The following is a 10701-nucleotide window of genomic DNA, read 5'->3' as shown; positions in this document are numbered from 1 at the left end:
CTATATATATATATATATATATATATATATATATATATATATATATATATATATATATATTCGGCTTAAACTGCTTTTTCGCCTGAACTAACGTTTCTAGAAATAGTGCAAGTCTTTGTATAATATGAACACGAATTATATATGTTGAAAATAAAATATATGAGCATAAATGCGCAATTCAACTATCAATTTAGACTTTTAGTTGAAATGTAGCATATGTTTTAATTTGATATCAGAGTCAACCATGCCAAAGACCAGAGACTATGGTTAACATGTTGTTTAGAACCCATCAAAAAATAATCGGCCCGCACACATCACACTAGAGGAGCGGAACTTTTAGTTGAGATTAAGCACACACTTCAATTAATTAATTTATATTTTCCCAACAATTCGTGCACGGTTTTTAATCTGATTTTGATAGAAAGATTATAACATTTTGTTATTAAAAATGATTGAATATGTTTAAACATGATTAAATTAGTGTCAATTTGTTTAATTTTATATTTTTTCAACTATATTTCCTCCGTGGTAAGAATTAAAATATAATAATATTAACTTAATTTGATTTGTTTCATCAACTATATATTAAAAAAATGTAAAAACTATTATTTATTTGAATTATTGCAAGTGAAGCTATTTAAAGGGAAGGGATGCCCTAAAGAGCTTGAAAATATTGGGAAAGAAATATCTAAAAAGTGTGGGAAGACTACCTTTGGTAGTTGGTTTAGTAGTCGGGCTTTAGGAGGAGTTGAAAAAAATGAGCAAATTAAATGTGACAAGAAGTTCTTAATACATTATAGCTTGTTGGGAAAATCTTGCTTGAGACAATTTCACGTGAAACATGTAGTACTTTTTAATTAAAATATAGTACTTTTCTATGTATTAATAAAAAATTACATTTTAGCTAAAAATATTACTTTTCTATAAATAAAGTACATTTAATATATTAAAATTTATATTTTATTCATGATGCACAAAGCTGTAGAAACCATGGTCCATGGAATAATAGACTTCAACTTGTAGTGTATTTTTAGTATTAATCCAATATATTTAAAAATTTGCTTTACACACTCAAATATGGAGTATTTCATAGAAGCATTCTAAGTATTATATTAGAACAGAATGCGTGTACAGAGTACACTACACCAAAAAGGTTATTTAGCGACAATTAATTTGTTATTTCGTGGTGGTTCGAGATAAAATGTAATACTTATAATAACAAATGCAATACTAAATCATGAATAAAGTATTACATTTCATATTGACCCGATTCGTTTCACGAATATCGTCTCACAGTCTCACACAAGTGTGACCGAGATGAGAACCGAAATTAGGGCATGCAATTTCATTTCACTCTCACTCAATAATTTCCATTATGAGAGCACAAGTGAGATATTAAAGTAAATCAATTTGTTCATTCCATCAAGATCTGAATCAGGTTTCGAAGTATCAAAAACATCCAAATAAAGGCGGTACCTATATCGAAATCAAATACAATAGCGAGGGTTTATAACACGCCCAAAGATGCTAAAAAAAATAAGGATGTGCCTTTTTACAGAGTACGGATCAAACATAAAAGAAATGTTTGAGGATGTTCTTGGAAATGCTTAAGCTGTGTACCTTCAGAACTCCACCTTAAGCTGTGTGCTTGTACCCCAGAGATTCCAAGGTGCCCAATGAAATTAGATTGCGTTTCAAATCAGGAATATACCGAACATTGGTAAGAGTCCTGATAACGTTATCGTGAGTTTTAATCTGCACACTTCCAATTCCACTAACCTTGCATTGGGTATCATTACCCATCAAGACAACTCCACCATTAACTAGTTCCAGAGAGATGAACCAGTCTTTGTGTGGACGCATGTGGAATGTACAACCAGAGTCCAGAATCCACTTAGTGTCGCTCCGTTTGTCACCGGAGCTAACAGATAACATAACATCGCCTTCTGAATCACTCTCAACAACACTAGCCTCAGTAGACTTCTTCTCTCTCTTGCTTGTTCTTCAACTTGAAGCATTCAGTCACATCATGACCATGCTTCTTGCAGTACTTACAGGATTTGTTGGACTTACGTCCTTTGGACTTGGATCTAGATTTTGTATTGCTACTCCCTATTTCAAGTGAACGACCCCTAACAGTCAAGCCTTCACCTTTGTCCTCGGACTTAATTTCTAAGTCAAACTTTTTTTTGAACAATAGGTTCGACTTAACATTGTCGAAAGTTAGGACATCAAGAGTATTACCATACAGCATAATTTCTTTGAAATGCTTGTATGACATAGGGAGAGAAACAAGCAATAAAATAGCACGATCCTCATCTTCAATTATGACATCGATATTTTTCAAGTCCAGTAAAATAGAATTGAATTCATCCAAATGAGACTGAATTGAAGTACCTTCCATCATACGGATTGTGTACAGCCGCTCCTTCAGGCGCAGCTTGTTCGCCAGAGATTTGTCCATGTAGCGCGAATCCAGCTCGGACCATAAACCTGACGTAGTCGTCTCACCTACCACCTCACGTAGAACCGATTTAGATAGGCACAATTGAATGGTTGAACGTGCCTTGTCATCTGTCATTGTAGCCGGTTTCTTCTTCTTCCCAGCTAGCGCTTTCTTCAAACCGTTCTGGGTCAGAACGACTTCCATCTGAACCTTCCAGATAAAAAAGCTAATTTTCCCGTCGAACTTCTCGATATCGAACTTGGTAACAGTCGACATCTTTGAAAATAATTCTCAATTAAACCGCTCCGATACGACTTGTTAGGAATATAACGGAATAATGCGGGAGCGAATAATCGAAAATTGAGAATTATAGAAGTTAAATAATAGGGAAATAATAGAAATAACAAATGAATGGACTAAATGGGAAAATATAATAATATATATATTGAACTCTTAATTAGAAGAGTTAAAAAGGAAATATATATATTATATATTATATAAAGACACGTGAGAGTAGATAAAGGAAAAGAAAGAAAGAATGAATTACAATTGATGTATCAATTGATACGATTACAATGCGAAATGAAAGAGCTATTTATACACTCTAAAAGGAGATAAATGCGGAGGACTAAAGCATGTAATGGCATGTAATATTGCTACGTGGGAGAGACAAGCGCGACAGTGAGTGGATGATGGAGAGTGGTCAACAAGCATGCCTGAATTAAATTTGAGCCACAAACTAACAAACTCAAATTTAGACAAGGAATTTGAAGACTTTTAAACGTAGTCTCGCTACAGTGAGAAAATGCGTTGTTTTTTGTTGTGAATTCTCGTTGTAAGGAGAAACTATGCGGAGAAGTTATGACTTTCAGGCTATTTTTGACCTTTGTAATGTAACTTTATAATTAGGCTTTATGTTCTTCATAATAATTGTAGCTCATTGAGTTGCTTTCCAATGCCATCATAATCAATTCAATTGAACATTCTTACAATAAGTTATGATCAAAACACTAAGTAGAGGTCTTTTGGGTGGAATTTTTAATTTTACACATACACTTTTGTTCCATTTTTGCATTGATTTGCACTTACGATCAAGATCATTCAAAACACCAATTTTAAACTCATCAAGGAGTATTTTAGCCATTTCTTTAGCTCTATAAGTTACCCAATTTTGCACCTTAATCAAAAAATATAACAAAAACACAAATTAGCTTCAAAAGATAACTAAAACATGCAAATTAAAATTGATAAGTTAGTGTATAATCAAGAACAATCATACAAAGTATACTTAAAGAATAACGTAAAAGTGTATAAATTATGCATTTCTCAACATTGTTGATATGATGGGTTTGTATAATATAATATATTAAAGAATTATTTTTTATTTAGAAAAAAAATAGCAATCTTGATTCTTAAGTTATACTATATATGTGAAGTGGCATTATATTTTGTTGTTACCGTTAAGTTTTTGTTAGTTTGTTATCAAAATTAGATTTTTTTCATTGATGAATGTAGAAAATCCAGGCAACCTCCAATTATTGGATGGCTTATTTTAACAATAATGATAACAATGTGATATGAAGGTGAATGCAAATGGCATTTCTTGTAGCAACATTAATAATTGGAGATCGCTGTTATTGCTTGAAAATTACTCAATTCATGGTCAAGATAGATTTTCTTTTTTTCCTTTTGAATGAAGATCATTCTTAACTACTTCTTTGTTGTTCCCCAACCCCGACAAAGCATCTGGGAGGATTTAAATCATAGTAACTCAACTGAGCACAGAGGTTAAACATTTGCTTACTACGTACACAAGGCCACAAGGAGTTGCTTGGTGAGACTCAATCCCTGGTTATTGTTCCCAAACTTCACTCATGTGACTAATTGAGCTGCCCATGCGAGCTTCTTAGCTACTTCTTTGATAGCAATACTAGACAACAAGGATGAAGGTGCCATAGAAGGGGGAAAAAAGTTGAAGCTCAACATTGCATTGCCAAACTATTAGACTTTCGCTTAGTAATAGATAATTTCGGTAGTAATAGTTTATAAATAGTAAATCTTTATGTACCAATTGGATCATCAATTATTAAAACATTTAGAATTATTATTAATGAATCCTTCAAAGGATTTCAATTTCAAGTGTTTATTTCCTTTTACATTTCTCTTAAATTTGTCTTTTAATATTTATTTTTGAAATAATTATTATTCAATTGATTTTTTTATTGAAATCTTTTTAATTCGTACCATAATTAAACAATTAAAAAATAGTTATAATAAATAATTTATTTACTATAATGTAGAGCAATTTAAAGGATTGTTAGCTATCAAGGTGACAACCGACAAAAGTTTGACAGTGTAACCTTTGGAACTTCAACCGACAAAAGTTCTATTGCAACACATTTTTATGGGCCCCACTAGAACGACAATCACAAGACTCGAAAATTGTACCGGTCTTTATATTGGTTTGTGCTTTGACTTTAAACTTTGTGGTTATCAAATCAATTGTCCAACCAACTTAGCTGAACTTGTTTCCTAAATAATTATTAAGAATCATTTTCATTCTCCCTTATTTTTATTCCTTGTTACTTTACTTAAAGCCACAGACGCACAAAGTATGTATTTTTTTGTAGTTTGCACTTTGCACCTACTCAAATTATGCTCATCGACACAATTTGTATTAGCTAGAGTTGTACGTGCTTTCATTGATTTCTCATTGAGACCCAAGTTTGCATCCTATCCAACAATGAGCTTTCCAAGTTGCAAACCCAAAGGCACTTCATCACCAATAAAACACACATTCTCACTCTGAATGTAATTGATGCACCAATTTGCCCAAATTTAATCACATTGACCCTTATGGATGAATTTTTCGAGCCCAACATATTTTGATTTCTTTGCTATTTTAGATGTCCAACGACATCCACAATAGTAGATTTTAGAAGGTTTTGGCAGGTTTTAAAGTTTAGGTGGAGGAAAGAGAAATAGGAGATAGAGTATTGTAGGTTCTTGCAGGAGATTTTAGTTTTTGCAGGGATAGTAGGTCCCACCAGAAAAGTAAAGAAGCTCCTTAGTGCGCGTGCAACATGGATCAGTGAATGATGAATGGGTTGATGAATTTTCTAAGTTGAATGTCGATGACTGGGCTGATGAATTTGGTTGTCAGGTTGCTGAAAGAGCTTTGGGTGAAACTTCTGCTAATAACTGGGCTGATGCCTATGATGAGTGAGTCCCATCTCCTCTTTCTTAGTCACACCTATAAAAACTCATCAAAATCTATGCCCGAAAGAAACCCAATTATTGAGGACATGGCCATAATTTGTTTTCAACTCTATTGAGAATCTTGATCTTGAAACGAAACTTAAGATTGAAAACAAATTCAACATCCCGTGTAGAAATTGGGGAATGCCGGAATGGGGAGAAGGGATAAGTTTCTATGTGCAATAATTGGTAATGTAGTTGGGCCAATTTCTGCAACTCTAAACATTCTCAACAAAATGGTTAGTCAAACGCAGCATTCATTGTAATTGGTCAAAAATTAGGCAATAGTCATAGGAGGCCCAATTACATAAGCCCAAAATTTGGCATTGAATTAATGCTACGAATAAAGCCCATTTACGTAAGCCCAAACTTTTGTAATAAAATTGGGTAGGGGCCGCGCTAACGCAGGCCCCCTCTACCACAAATTATGACGTAGGCTCCACCTATAAAGTAGACCTTAAGTTAACACCCTTCCAAAATGCAATGAAAGTCATCAACCAAGGCTATGGGCCTTATTGATCACTCATCACTTTTTTAACGCATATATCCATAGCTCAAACCAAGCAAAAGACTTTTTTAACGCATATATCCATAGCTCAAACCAAGCAAAAGATTTCCTTAACGCATATATCCATAGCTCAAACCAAGCAAAAGATTTCCAGTTTTTTTTAATCTCTCTTTACGTGAGCTGAAGGTTAATACATACAGAAAAAAATATTATTCATCTTCCTACTTGATAATTTTTTTTTCAAAACAGGTTATTGATCAAGTGATTTGTTGCTCATTTGTTTGAGTCAATTTCGATAGCCGCACTTCTCAAACTGTGAGTTAAAAATTACACCTTTGCACACCTCTTTTAATTGTAAAAATTAATTTCTATTCTTACAAAATTATGTATATTTATATTCATTTATGCTTATTTATTTATTTATGTCGCATTTAGCCATTTAGGTGGAATTTAGTTTGCTTCTCAGCAAATATTGAGCAAGTTATCTACTACTCATTTGTTTAATAATTTAAACCCCTACAGCAAACAACAATAGAGACAATTAATTGTGAAAGTTCATATATGAATTTCAATAATGCTATGATACTTGATACAAATTTAATGCACAAGTCCAAAGTTTACATATAACGTATGGAAGTCAATTCATCATTATTGATATAACAACAGTTATCCCATTAGTAAACAAAAACATTAGTCTATCAAATAGACAAGAACTAAGCATATAAATTTACCAATTCAAATATGCATTCTAAGATTCTAATAAAATTGATAAAAGAAAAGGAAACCGTTATTGAAAAAGATATAGTACAAACTCTAAACGCATATAAACTCAAAAAACTCACAAGGCATATAATAGAGATTATGAAAGCCAGTCAATCCCAAAAAATCATAAATTCAAGATTTAAGTCTTTGACAATTAATAGTATATTAAAAATCCTTAAATTCGTAAAACAAAAAAAAATATTTAAGTCAATTTTATTTTATTTTTTCTTTTTTCATAATTTAAGATTTTCACACTATATTTATGAAGAAACAATCTTCAAAGCACCACATCGGTTTTAAGATTGAAAGGAAAAACTATATCCGTATATCCATTCTTCTAATAGATCGCGACAGAAAATAGTAGGAGAGTACTATAAATAAATCAATACATCAATAATAATAACAAAACATAAATTGGCAAGTAACAATTCGAAAAATAAAAATATATTTCGAATATAAATGATAAATCCGAAAATAAAAATATGTAAATGGAAATAGAAAGATCCAAATCGCGTATAACCATATTACGGATCCAAATCGCACACAAATACGCATAGAGAGAGGGAAGGAGTGAGCTTACAGTAACCAGATTAACTTCTTCCTCTTCGACGAAAGGATTGCCATCGTAATAGCCGGCCATTTCAGCTCAGAAGGTAGCTTCTCGACAATCAGAGAAACTGAGATCTGAATAAGAACGATTAGTAATACGGAAGAAAACGAAGCAACTTAACAGATAAGGAAAACCTTAGAGCTTCTTCCCATGGAATCAGGAGGAATTATAGAGACAGAAAAATTATAGTGAGGCCGTGAGGGTGGCGTCTGCTGCCATGTTGCGTCGTCGGGGTCGGCGGGAAGTGGCGTGACGGGAGCGACGTCGTGCGGTGCTGACTGCTGGGCTGCTGGCGGCTAGGGGTGTGCGAGAGGTGAGGCAGGATCTTTTGCTGCCAACCAAATCTTTTGCTGCACCTGCGTCACCGCGCCTCCGCCCCACCGCAACGCCGCTTCTGCCTCTCTGGCTTTGCTGATTGCTTCGCACACAAGAGAATGAGGAGTTGAGGATTGAAGAATGATAATTGGATCTAAACTGTTGAAGAACGAAGGAAACCTAATTGGGGTTGTGGGCTGTGGTTTACTGGGCCTCAAATAATAATAATAATAATAATAATAATAATAATAATAATAATAATAATAATAATAATAATAATAGTATAAGGGGTTGTGGTTTACTGTTTAGATTTTTGATAATAATAATAATAATAATTTACCAAATAATAATAATAATAATAATAAGGGCATTTGGGTCTTTATACACATTATTCCTTATCATTCTCAGCAACTTCTTTTCCACCAACCAAACAACATAATTTATCTTCCTGGTAACAACTTTTTAACGGAATTTCACTTCCACTTCCCTTCAAATATTTCCCGCGAACCAAACGAGCCCTAAGAGAGGGTGAGAGAGAGAAAAAGAATCCCTAATTTTTGTCTCATCATTTTCTCAATCAAAGCATGTGACAACTGACAGTCTGACAATGCCAACCCATCTTCTTTGCTTTTTCCAAAGTACATGACACACATATAAAAATGCACAAGGCTCAAGGAGTTATACACACAAATACAAAAATGCACAAGGCTCAAGGAGTTACTTTGCACCCTTTGCTTAGTGGAGGATCGGAGGTGTGGCACACTGGCGTGTTAATAAATAAATAAATAATATATATATATAATTTCGGGTTTTCGGGCGGTTCGGGTTCGAAAATCCCTAACCCAACCCGTTAAATTATGTCCGAAATTAGAGATGATTTGGGTCGGTTTTCTATTTTCGGATTGCGGGCGGGTCAGATGGGCATGAAATCGGGTGCGGGTCGGACGGTTCCAATCGGGTGGGTCGGTTATGCTCACCCCTACTGGCGGCTCAACTAAGTAGGGCTGTTGCCTGTTGGTGTGAGTGGTGTTTAGGGTTCTCTCTTTATATATATATATATATATATATATATAATTTATTAATGGCTCGCGAGCGGCTCGACGAGCCACGAGCCTATAATAAATTAGCTCAAGCTCGGCTCGATAATATAATGAACATGCTCGTGCTCGACTCGAGCTCGAATTGACCGAGCTCGAGTCGAGCTTTGACCGAGCGGCTCGTGAGCCGCTCGGCTCATTTGCAGCCCTAGGCTTGACTGAAGTAATTTTTAATTCAATTTTTCATATTATTAAGTTTAGCATTAATATATCAAATTTATATATTTAGAAACTACATTAAAAGTACTATTACACAAAAAAATTAAATTTAAAAATAATAAAAAATTACTAAAGAAAATAAGCAAAGAAGGAAGAATTGATTTGACCAATGGATAGTTAATAGGACAGGTAAAATGGGACAGAGGGAGTATAACAAATTTATTCCGTGCAACGCATTTGCGAAAATACTAGTAATACTAATAATAATAATAATATAATAATAATAATAATATATTTTAACATTTTCACATTTTTTTTACCTACAATTAAAACCTAACATTTAACAACCACAATAAGACAATAAAGCCTATGCACAGAATAACGACAAGATTATCATTAATCATATGTTAAAAAAAATTACGATTAATCACAACAAATCAACCATCAACGATAAGCAAATCATATTCAATCAGAACAATATTCAGAACCAAATCATAACTTCATTTTGAGAGATCAAATCATAAAATCATTTCAATTAACAATAATAAAAGAAAAAGAAAATATTAATTAAACAAAATTAAATGAGTCAACTAGAGCAATAATACATTAGTCGCGTAGAGGTTTAGAGGCAGTAGAGTACTCACTGAGCAATTTGGTCGCTGTCGTTGTCTCACGGAGCAGGACTGGTGGAGGACTCGCTTTTCGCCACGCCCGTTGGTGAGATTCGCTGGTCGAGGTTTGCGTCTGTGAGAATGAGAGAACTAAATCGCACTTCTGTGAGAGCACGAGATATGCCGTGAGCGTTCATTGACCGTGAGAGTGAGAGTGAGAGAGTTAGGCTTATACATGGAAAATTTCTTGAAATATATACAAATATGCCTATTCCTTTGGAATCACCGCCAGTGACCTTCGTTTGACCGTCAAGGATATGGCGGAGCTACGCTTGCTCGACTGGCGAGACGGGCCTGACAGATTGGTGGTTGTTCTGATCAACTGCTTAGTTCGGGACTTTGGCATGCGTTGACGATAGTGTGCGTTGGCGGATCAGGCCTGCCTACTCACTTTAAGCGGTGTCATCGGCGCTGAAGGATGAGGCTTGTCTCCTATCTGGCCTTAACTCTGGATGGTTGAGGTTGTTGGAATGTCGGTACTAGGGCTTGGCAATAGCGATTAGTGTTCTTGCTTCCCACTATCGATCCGACTGGCGACCTCTCTCTCCTAGCGGTCTGCATTTCTCTCTCTCTCTCCTAGCGGTCGGCATTTGTCTCTCTTCCTTTGCAGTTATCTGCGTTGAATGTGGATATCTATAGAAAGGATATGGCTAAAGAATGAACATGATGAAGTGCAATACTTGGTCGGGTATGGGCCATTTCTACAAGCGTTATCCATATATTAAAATGGACCTATTTTCCTCCTTGGAATAAAAGCATTAGGAAAAAAAATTAAATTCTCACATTATTTTTTTCCAAAAATTATTTCTCACATCATTAAAACACTTAGTTGTTGTCTTATTGATGTGAAGTAGTCATTTATTGTGTTTTATCAC

General features: G+C 34.4%; 1 non-coding gene across 1 annotated transcript; it reads right to left on the bottom strand.

Annotated features, from left to right (window-relative positions):
• Positions 1-6091: 6091 nt before the first annotated feature.
• Positions 6092-6251, bottom strand: LOC116026356. Its single transcript, XR_004099826.1, has one exon. It is a non-coding gene; the product is annotated as a U1 spliceosomal RNA (small nuclear RNA).
• Between the last annotated feature and the right edge of the window lie 4450 nt (positions 6252-10701).

Source organism: Ipomoea triloba, chromosome 7 (assembly GCF_003576645.1).
Source record: "Ipomoea triloba cultivar NCNSP0323 chromosome 7, ASM357664v1".
Taxonomy (NCBI): domain Eukaryota; kingdom Viridiplantae; phylum Streptophyta; class Magnoliopsida; order Solanales; family Convolvulaceae; genus Ipomoea; species Ipomoea triloba.
The sequence above is the reverse complement of the archived record's forward strand: the minus strand, read 5'-3'. Positions and strand labels throughout refer to the sequence as shown.